The sequence below is a fragment of the Leuciscus leuciscus genome, assembly GCF_965113295.1.
Source record: "Leuciscus leuciscus genome assembly, chromosome: 11".
Lineage (NCBI taxonomy): Eukaryota > Metazoa > Chordata > Actinopteri > Cypriniformes > Leuciscidae > Leuciscus > Leuciscus leuciscus.
In genome coordinates, this window is record NC_138735.1 from 6,539,204 (window position 1) to 6,547,326 (window position 8,123).

The 8,123-nt window shown below is 36.4% G+C and overlaps 1 long non-coding RNA gene across 1 annotated transcript; it reads left to right on the forward strand.

Moving 5' to 3' along the window:
- Window positions 1-2,315: 2,315 nt before the first annotated feature.
- On the forward strand, window positions 2,316-5,504 carry LOC309509937. The gene is made up of 3 exons (XR_014210124.1): window positions 2,316-2,784; window positions 3,836-3,902; window positions 5,042-5,504. It is a non-coding gene; the product is annotated as an uncharacterized lncRNA (long non-coding RNA).
- The last annotated feature ends 2,619 nt before the right edge of the window (window positions 5,505-8,123 follow it).

Genomic DNA, 8,123 nt, shown 5'->3' on the forward strand with positions numbered 1-8,123 from the left:
AAAGTCAGTCATTTTAAAAATTACAAGTGAATTCAGACATCACAATATAATAATGAATAGCATGAAAAATGTTTTGAAAACTGATTAAGAATAACTTTTTAAAGTGGTATAAAATGATCAGTGTTTTTAAAGAGTAAACATAATATAATATAATTTAAAATTATATATGTTCGCAGATAACTGATTAGGTACCAATTTATTGTGCATCTCAAATAAATAAATACATTCCCAGAACACCCTTGCAACCACCTTTTACTGCACAAACAATAAATAAATAAATAAATAAAAATGACAGAACACCATAGCAACTACATAGTAATATCTTGACAACAATCCACAACATCTTAAGACACATCACCTATCACATTATCTTCAGACAAAAGTTAAACTCCAGTTTGACATTCTTCTCCATCATCTCTCAGGAAAGTAAACTGTCATTAGCCACTGTACTTTTAAGTGTGAATAGTTTTCAAGGTGGAATTTCAGTTTTACATCTCTTTATTTCGCCTTCCTCCCTAGGGAGTTTGTCCTCCAAATGAATGCCCATTGGGAGACAGTAATTACTGTGGTAAAACAATTCCAGGTAGCTTCAAAATATTTTAGCACTGTGTTTTGGGAAGGTTGAGGAGGCTGCATGATAAACATGATGAAAATGAGTGTAACTTGCAAGAAAATAAGTACATTTATAAGACACGTGGATGATGATGATATGGTTTGTGAAACTGGAGGAACATGATGATTGGGGTGATTCGTAGGTTGAAGCGGATGTCTTATTGTTTTCTGAAAAACAGCACAGCACACCTGTGCCGCACACACCAAGCGTACGATTAATCATATCAGTCCTGTGCCAGGTCTCGCCACACACACAACTAAAGGGACGATAAAAGAAAGAGAGATGAGAGATATCACCACAAAGCTTCCCACACCTGAGGTTTTCATTTGGAATTGCATGTTTTTCAGTGGACACCTACCACCTCCACCCACTCATACATATTTATGGATCCAATGTTTTGGTGTGTAAAAGATTTCCAACTGTGCCCAGCCAGCAGATGGATCTCTTTTTGCTTCATTTCCTCAACGCGGTTTACTACATCCTGTGTTACCCCAAAGAACACAGAACTCTGAGTTCTTCCAGGCGATTATTACCCTTTGTGTGTGCATGGCTGGACTCGAAACCTGAAAAATGCTGTTGTCTAAGGCATTATCCAAAAATAGGAAGGTATAACGCAAGTAAGAATCCAATGTTTGTGTAACATGATGCATCTATTGTCCCATGTGTGTAAAATGGTAGAAATATTAATATATAAATATTATTTTTTCATATGATATGTAACTTTCCACCAAGAAGCAAGCAATGTATGCTTCAACCCCCCCCCCCCCCCCCCCCCCATTTTTTTTAAATCTATCATTTATCCACTTTCATCCCGTTAATACGTGTTTTTTTTTTACAAAGCTCATTTTCATTTTAGTTCTAGACAAAATGTGAACATGCATTTACTCATGTCACTTGCACTAAAACAGATTCAGTATTCCTCAAAATGATTAAAAACAGTATTTGTTAAGTAATTTGCATTTCTTCAGCCTGCGGCTTATTCATTTCACTGTTGATGTGAAAGGGCCTTTACATTTGCCGAAAATAGTACTTTTTTTGTAATTAAAAAACAAACAGAAATGCACGCCCAGGTGAGAAAAATAAATGCATATGTAATGTAACCTATTACTTTCCATGAAAAGTAACAAGTAACGGAATTAGTTACTGTGGAAAGCAGCTGCCCAACGCACCAGCCTCGTATCTCATGGAGGAGCTCTGGTTGGATAAAAGGAGGAGTGACGACAGTGAAGGATGAGAGAGGACCAGGCCTGGGACATTTACGTTTTGTGTTTATTTTATAATTGAAGTTACGCTTTAACGTTCGTTGGTTCTCTGCCTCCTTCTTCCCTGACCAACTAACCTTGTTACATTGGTGACAAAAACCCTGAACGCTGTCAGAGAGCCCTCGCTGCTGAGGGGTATCATGGTGCTGAGGAGGTCGGACAGCACGAAGGAGCATTGACCGCCAGTGGCTCCCTAAGGCAGTGGTGCTGGACTGATTGAACAACAGGTGGGACGGAGAGCTCGCTGCCATGTTCCTGGATCGAGGTGGGATAGCTGCCTTAGACACGCGGCACATAAAAAAAAGAAAAAGAAACACCAACTGCTTAACTCCAATCAGGCCAGTTGCTGCGAAAATAGGTTGCATATACGTACTATGATTATTATGGTAATCTGCAGGCCTCACAAAACGACAGCTTTCATTCAGTTAATCAGCAAGTACACTGTTAGCAATTGATGTAATTTTTACAATAAATTTTACAACAACATATTGTATTCATGTTTTTATTGTAAATGCAAATGCATGATGGGAAATTTATGGACAGTCCTGTAATTTTATTGTAACTACACTGTAGAAGCATTATTTTACAGCCACCGCATAGCATTGTGGGATCGCTGCTGTTTGAATTTTGAAATTGCGCGGCCAACGGTACCAGAGAATCAAACATTTTTGGAAGAAGAACACATCTCAGGTATGAAACGTTAACATGAAATCTATTTTATAAGTATATGGATATATTAATACCGTTGATATGAGTGAGTGCTGCTGATTGTTTCGTTTGGTATATTTCAGTGACATTAGCTTCAGTGACGTTCGCCCCGAGTCGACTGAAAACAACCTGAACTGACCGCGGTGAAGTGGCGTCTTCTTACTCAATCCATACGGAAAAGGAACCACATGCAGGTGTAAGGTATGAGATATTCACAATTTTTCGTTTGGTATATTTCAGTGACATTAGCTAGACACGTTAGATCCCTATAACGTTAGCTCAACTCGCCCCGACTTGACTCGCTCACTCCCGGTATAAACAACCTGAACTGACCCCGCCCGGTGAAGTGGCGGTGTCTTGCTCAATCCATAAGGAAAAAGGTAAGTTACCACATCAGGTACAAGACACTAGATATTCACAATGGAAAAACAAACAGGGTGAGTAGAATCGAGTCGAGCTGAGCTTGTAACGTAACGTTAATGGTAAACCACCACAATGACGATAGCTCAAATAACGTTATCCCAGACTGTAAAAATAAGCATTAATGTTAGCCCGGTAAGCTTCCTTAGCTCAGGTTATTATTGCATTGATTACACTTGCTACCGGACAGGCTGTTGTAACGTTATTTGGACTTCTGTTTTGCTGTCTTGTAATCGGGGGTCTTGAAGTCGTGGTTTGCACACTAGCATAAACGTAGCTTGTAGATTTTACGGTCACTGAATAATATTACTTAACTTACAGAATTAAACGAAGATACCAGGATTGTAATTTAATTAATATTTCAAATGACGAGGTTGAAATATGGGCTTTAATTAAATGACAATGTTGGTATCTTCATTTAATTCTGTAAGTTAGCTATAACGTTAACTGTGATAAAAGCTAAATATAGCATCTGGTATGTTCAGATGTTATAACTTTACTTTGTGCTTGGCCAACCAGGGTGAATGAGCAGGCATGTAAGCTGTCTTTATCTAAAATAAACTGCGCGTGCGCAACTTAAACCAACCAGCATCGTCATTAAATATGTTTAAGCCTGGGTTCTGTGGACAGGCTTTCACTGCTCTCTTTGTGTTCAGAGAAGGCAGCAAATTATCAGTAGTATTAAAATCAAGTTAACCATTTTGTTTGTCTCAAATTATATGTGGCTGCCTGGCAGACTGTATGGAATATTAAAATAATAATAGATTTGTAATTGGTATTTGTTGTGTAATTGGTAATACATTTGGTAATGTTTACATTTTGTATTCCCTAGCCCTCTGCCACAGCTGCTGATATCCAGAGAGAGACCCTACCAAGCACACCTTGCTTAACTGTACAAGGTATATTCTTCACTTATTTTGTTAAAAGGGTAGTTCACTTTTAAATGAAAATTACCCCATGATTTACTTACCTTCAAGCCATTCTTTCAGACAAATACAATCTGAGTTATACAAAAAAAAACTAAAAAAACAGACACATTCAAGCTTTATAATGTTAGTGGATCAGTTTGAAGCTCAAAAAAGTGCATCTATCCATCATAAAAGAGCTCCACGCGGCTCTGAGGGGTTAAAATAGGCCTCCTGAAGCGAAGAGTTTGTGTAAGAAAAATATCTATATTTAACACGTCACAAAGTAAAATTCTAGCTTACGGCCAAACAGCCATTTGTAGTCTACTTGCATTGAAAGTGCAACTTACGCAACTTATGACGTCAGAAGTAGTGTAGTGCGTCATGGCGTAGTGTAAATATCAGCAGTACGTTGCATAAGTTGCGCTTTAGAGTAAAATCTGTATGTTATTGTACTTTTGGCCGGAAGCTAGTAATTTTACTTCATGTAAGAAAAATATTAATATTTAAAACTTTACAAACTCATTGCTTTGCTTCTGAAGGCCTTTATTAACCCCTCAGAACTGTGTGAAGCACTTTTATGATGGATAGATGCACTTTTTTGAGCTTCAAACTGATGTTGCAATCCACTGCCATTATAAAGCTCGGAAGCATCAGGGTGTTTATTAATATAACTCAGATTGTAAATATATTGTGAATTTTATCCGTTTCTAGGTCAGGATTGTTGTTTCAAATGGTTAAAATGTGCATTAAAAAGTTGGATGGAGACCCAGCTATTACTGTTAAGTGTCTGTTCTATGTTCTAAGTTGGTATTCCCATGCAGGACATTTATGTGTAAACAGAAGAGTCTGAAGGACATCAGTTTAACATTACGACTTTCATTAATTAATTAAATAAAACATTTTGAAGTGTGGTTAAGGTATTTAGCAGATGCTTTTGTCCAGAGCGTCATTCGATATACAGTGCATGCATACAATGACATTATATATTTACAAAAAACAATGTAAATACATCAAAATCATTTTCGTTTATGAGAAAGTAGGAATAGGTTACTTTTGTTTTTTACACAGTATTTGTAATTATTTAACAGATATGAAAACTTAAAACTTTTTTCCTCTCTCTCGGTTTTCAGAACTTTTTGTGGAATCAACTCCCAGACGGGCTGCAAAGCAGAGAAGAGATACGGGCTCAACGCACCTGTTTACACCCTCCTAAGAAAACAGTTTTTTATAAAAGATTAAAAAGATATCATTGTTGTGTTTTTAATTGCCTAATACGGATAATTACAGCATTGTATTGTAATATTTACAAACAACAGGATATATACAGTACATTGAATTACAATATAAAATTTTAATTCTGTCCTGTAAAAATACAGGAAATTCCTGGCAACTGAGTTGCAGTAAATATACAGTAAATTGAAATAAATTACAGCATTTTACTGTAATTATGCTACTATAATCACAGTAGCACTGCTGTATAAATACATTACTTTATTGTAATCGTAAACAGTAATAATCCTGTATATCACTTGCTGTAAATTTACTGCAATTAGTTGCCAGGAATTTCCTGTAAAATTACAATACATTTTTAACAGTGTATTCTGCAAGAACTGCCAAAAAATCTGATAAAACCAAGGCCTGTAATTTTCTACTTAATAAAACAAAAACAAAAAAATATATATATTTTCAAGATTTCTGAAAAATTGCACTTAGGAACATTCTTACAGTGCGAACTTTGAATTTAAGAGGTACCTTTATACAGAAATGCTATCAATTAAGTTACTGCCTGACTGGGAAGAAAGGTATAGCGGCTCTCCCCTTCAAACATAGCCTATGTGTCCAGACGTAACTTATCTGCTGACCATGAGTTTAGCACTGACAACAATGCACCTGTTCACTTATTGCAGATTGGTCACATGAGTGCAGTGATGTGATCATTAATTATTTGTCCATAGCATGCATACTTACTCACTGTTCTTCTGTTCTGCAACAACGTGATTTATTACACTGCTGATTTGTTGAATTTTGGGCTTCTGCTCCTTTTGTGATGCTAACACTTGATGTCAGATCTCTGTGGAGGTGACTTTCTGTTGCCCAGTTACGCGTTCGGATCTGGCCTTTAGGTAGAGCCTTGCCTCATTACAGCATCTTGAGCTCGTTATCTCTCACTTTCCATCCTCTGGCCTTTAATAATGCATCCACAGGTGAGGTGCCGCATCATTCTTAAATGTCTGCTGTTTGTCATCCTGCTCTGGTGTGTCTGCCCTGTGTCTGTGAACGTTGTTTTCAAGCCTTCACCTTTAATCCAGCTCACACACATTCACACTAGAGTAACAAGATAAAGTGAACAAAGAAACCATCTCCTGATTAACTGAAGTGGTAACACAATACTTGAAGCTTATATCAATAATGGCATTACCTGTCACATTCATTATTATAAAACATTATAATGCATCACAGTCTTTAAAGGTGAAAACATGAACAGTATATTAATATATCTTTATAGAAAGATGCAAAAAATAAATAAAAGATTCAGAATTCATAATGTTATTCACGTTTTATTCTAGGTTTGGCTCAAAAGTTGAAAAATGCCATTTTGGTCAGACTATTAATGCTTGAGCAGAAGCTATAGAAGCTTGAGCTATTAATGCATCTGTTTGATGCCATTGTTCTCTACTTCATTGGGTTGCACAAATAAAAAAAGCCTCTCTCGTGTCAGCGAGCATTGAAAACCCAATTACTCCCAAAGAAACAATTATTGTCTGTTTGTGCCAGTGTGTCAGGCTGCTTGAGTCTTCCGCTTCTGTTCATTTGGGACTAGGTAAAAAAAGACAAATTGTGAAACTGAGATGGAAAATGATTTCTGGGATGATTCACATCGCTGTGTTATTCTATTTATGTCTGGTTAGATAATAAGAATGCATAAATATTTTGTTTTCTTTTTAAAATCACAAGGCTCTTAAATATTGCACATCATCCTTTAACCAAAGGAAATATAGCCAGTAGTTTAATAATTATACTGCATCACAAATATTCTCTATATTCATTGCTTTTATTTATTGATAATTACCCAATATATCTTTAAAAATATCTTAACTAATGCTGCTTGTTTCAAGTAAATTGAACCCCTTTGATCTTGTTTTATTTTCCTGAGAATTAAGAAGTTTCCTTTTTAAGCTCTTTTGTTTTTAAGGAAATAAAACAGATATTGAAGAGCATTGAAAATGCGGGATTGTTTTGTGCGTGTCAGAGCATTTAACATGGACACCTGTGCTGCTGCTTTTAAGTTATTCTAGACAGTCTTTAGAATTAGACAGAACAGAATGACACATAATAGGTATTTGTATGTTGAACTAGGGGAAATGTGTTAACGTGTCAATTTAATTCTCTAATTTAATCTTAAGAACCCCCTGCGGCTTCATTATGAACCCCAAGGCATTTGTGAACACCAGATTGGGAAAAAACGTAGTGAGAAAAAAGGGAAAGGGAGGGAGATGATGAAAAAGGTAAGTGATGGATGAGGGAAAAACAACTTGACTCTGTCAGCGGCATTGCAGCTTGTAGGTGAGTGACCTTGTTCAGAGTGATGAGAGGAGGTCACGGCACCACCGGTATTTTTTTCCCTTCACCATGTCCGTTTAGGGACACCGTACGAAACTACTTATTTGGTTGCATCATTACATAAATAGGTATAAACTAATTAGTCTCTTTTTGCGACTTTCTTCCCTGAAATGTTATAACATTTCCATGTCTGCAAATACTATGTCTTTACAAATGTTTTTCAGCATCTGTTTCAGTATTAAATGAATAAATATTTGTATATATTACATTTATTATAACTTTTTTATTTAGCATTTATATAACTACTTAAAATGTACTGAAATATCATACAGCCAATGACGTAGTCAATGCAAGGCAGAGGAGAGACTGGATCTAAAAGCAAGCAGAAATTTTATAAAACAAGATATAATCCAGAACACTGAGCAAAACATACGCTGAATCCTCACAAAGACAATGAATGACCAAGACTGACTGAAAGACAGACAGCTTTTATAGGCCGGGTTAACAAGTTAATGTTGCACAAGTGGACGCAATCACACAATACTGAGTGCAGGCAAAGGTTTATGGGGAAACATAGTTTGTGATGCAATGGCAAAGGTCTAGGGAGTAGTCCTCAAACAATAACAGAAATCCAGGAGGGAGTTGGAGCAG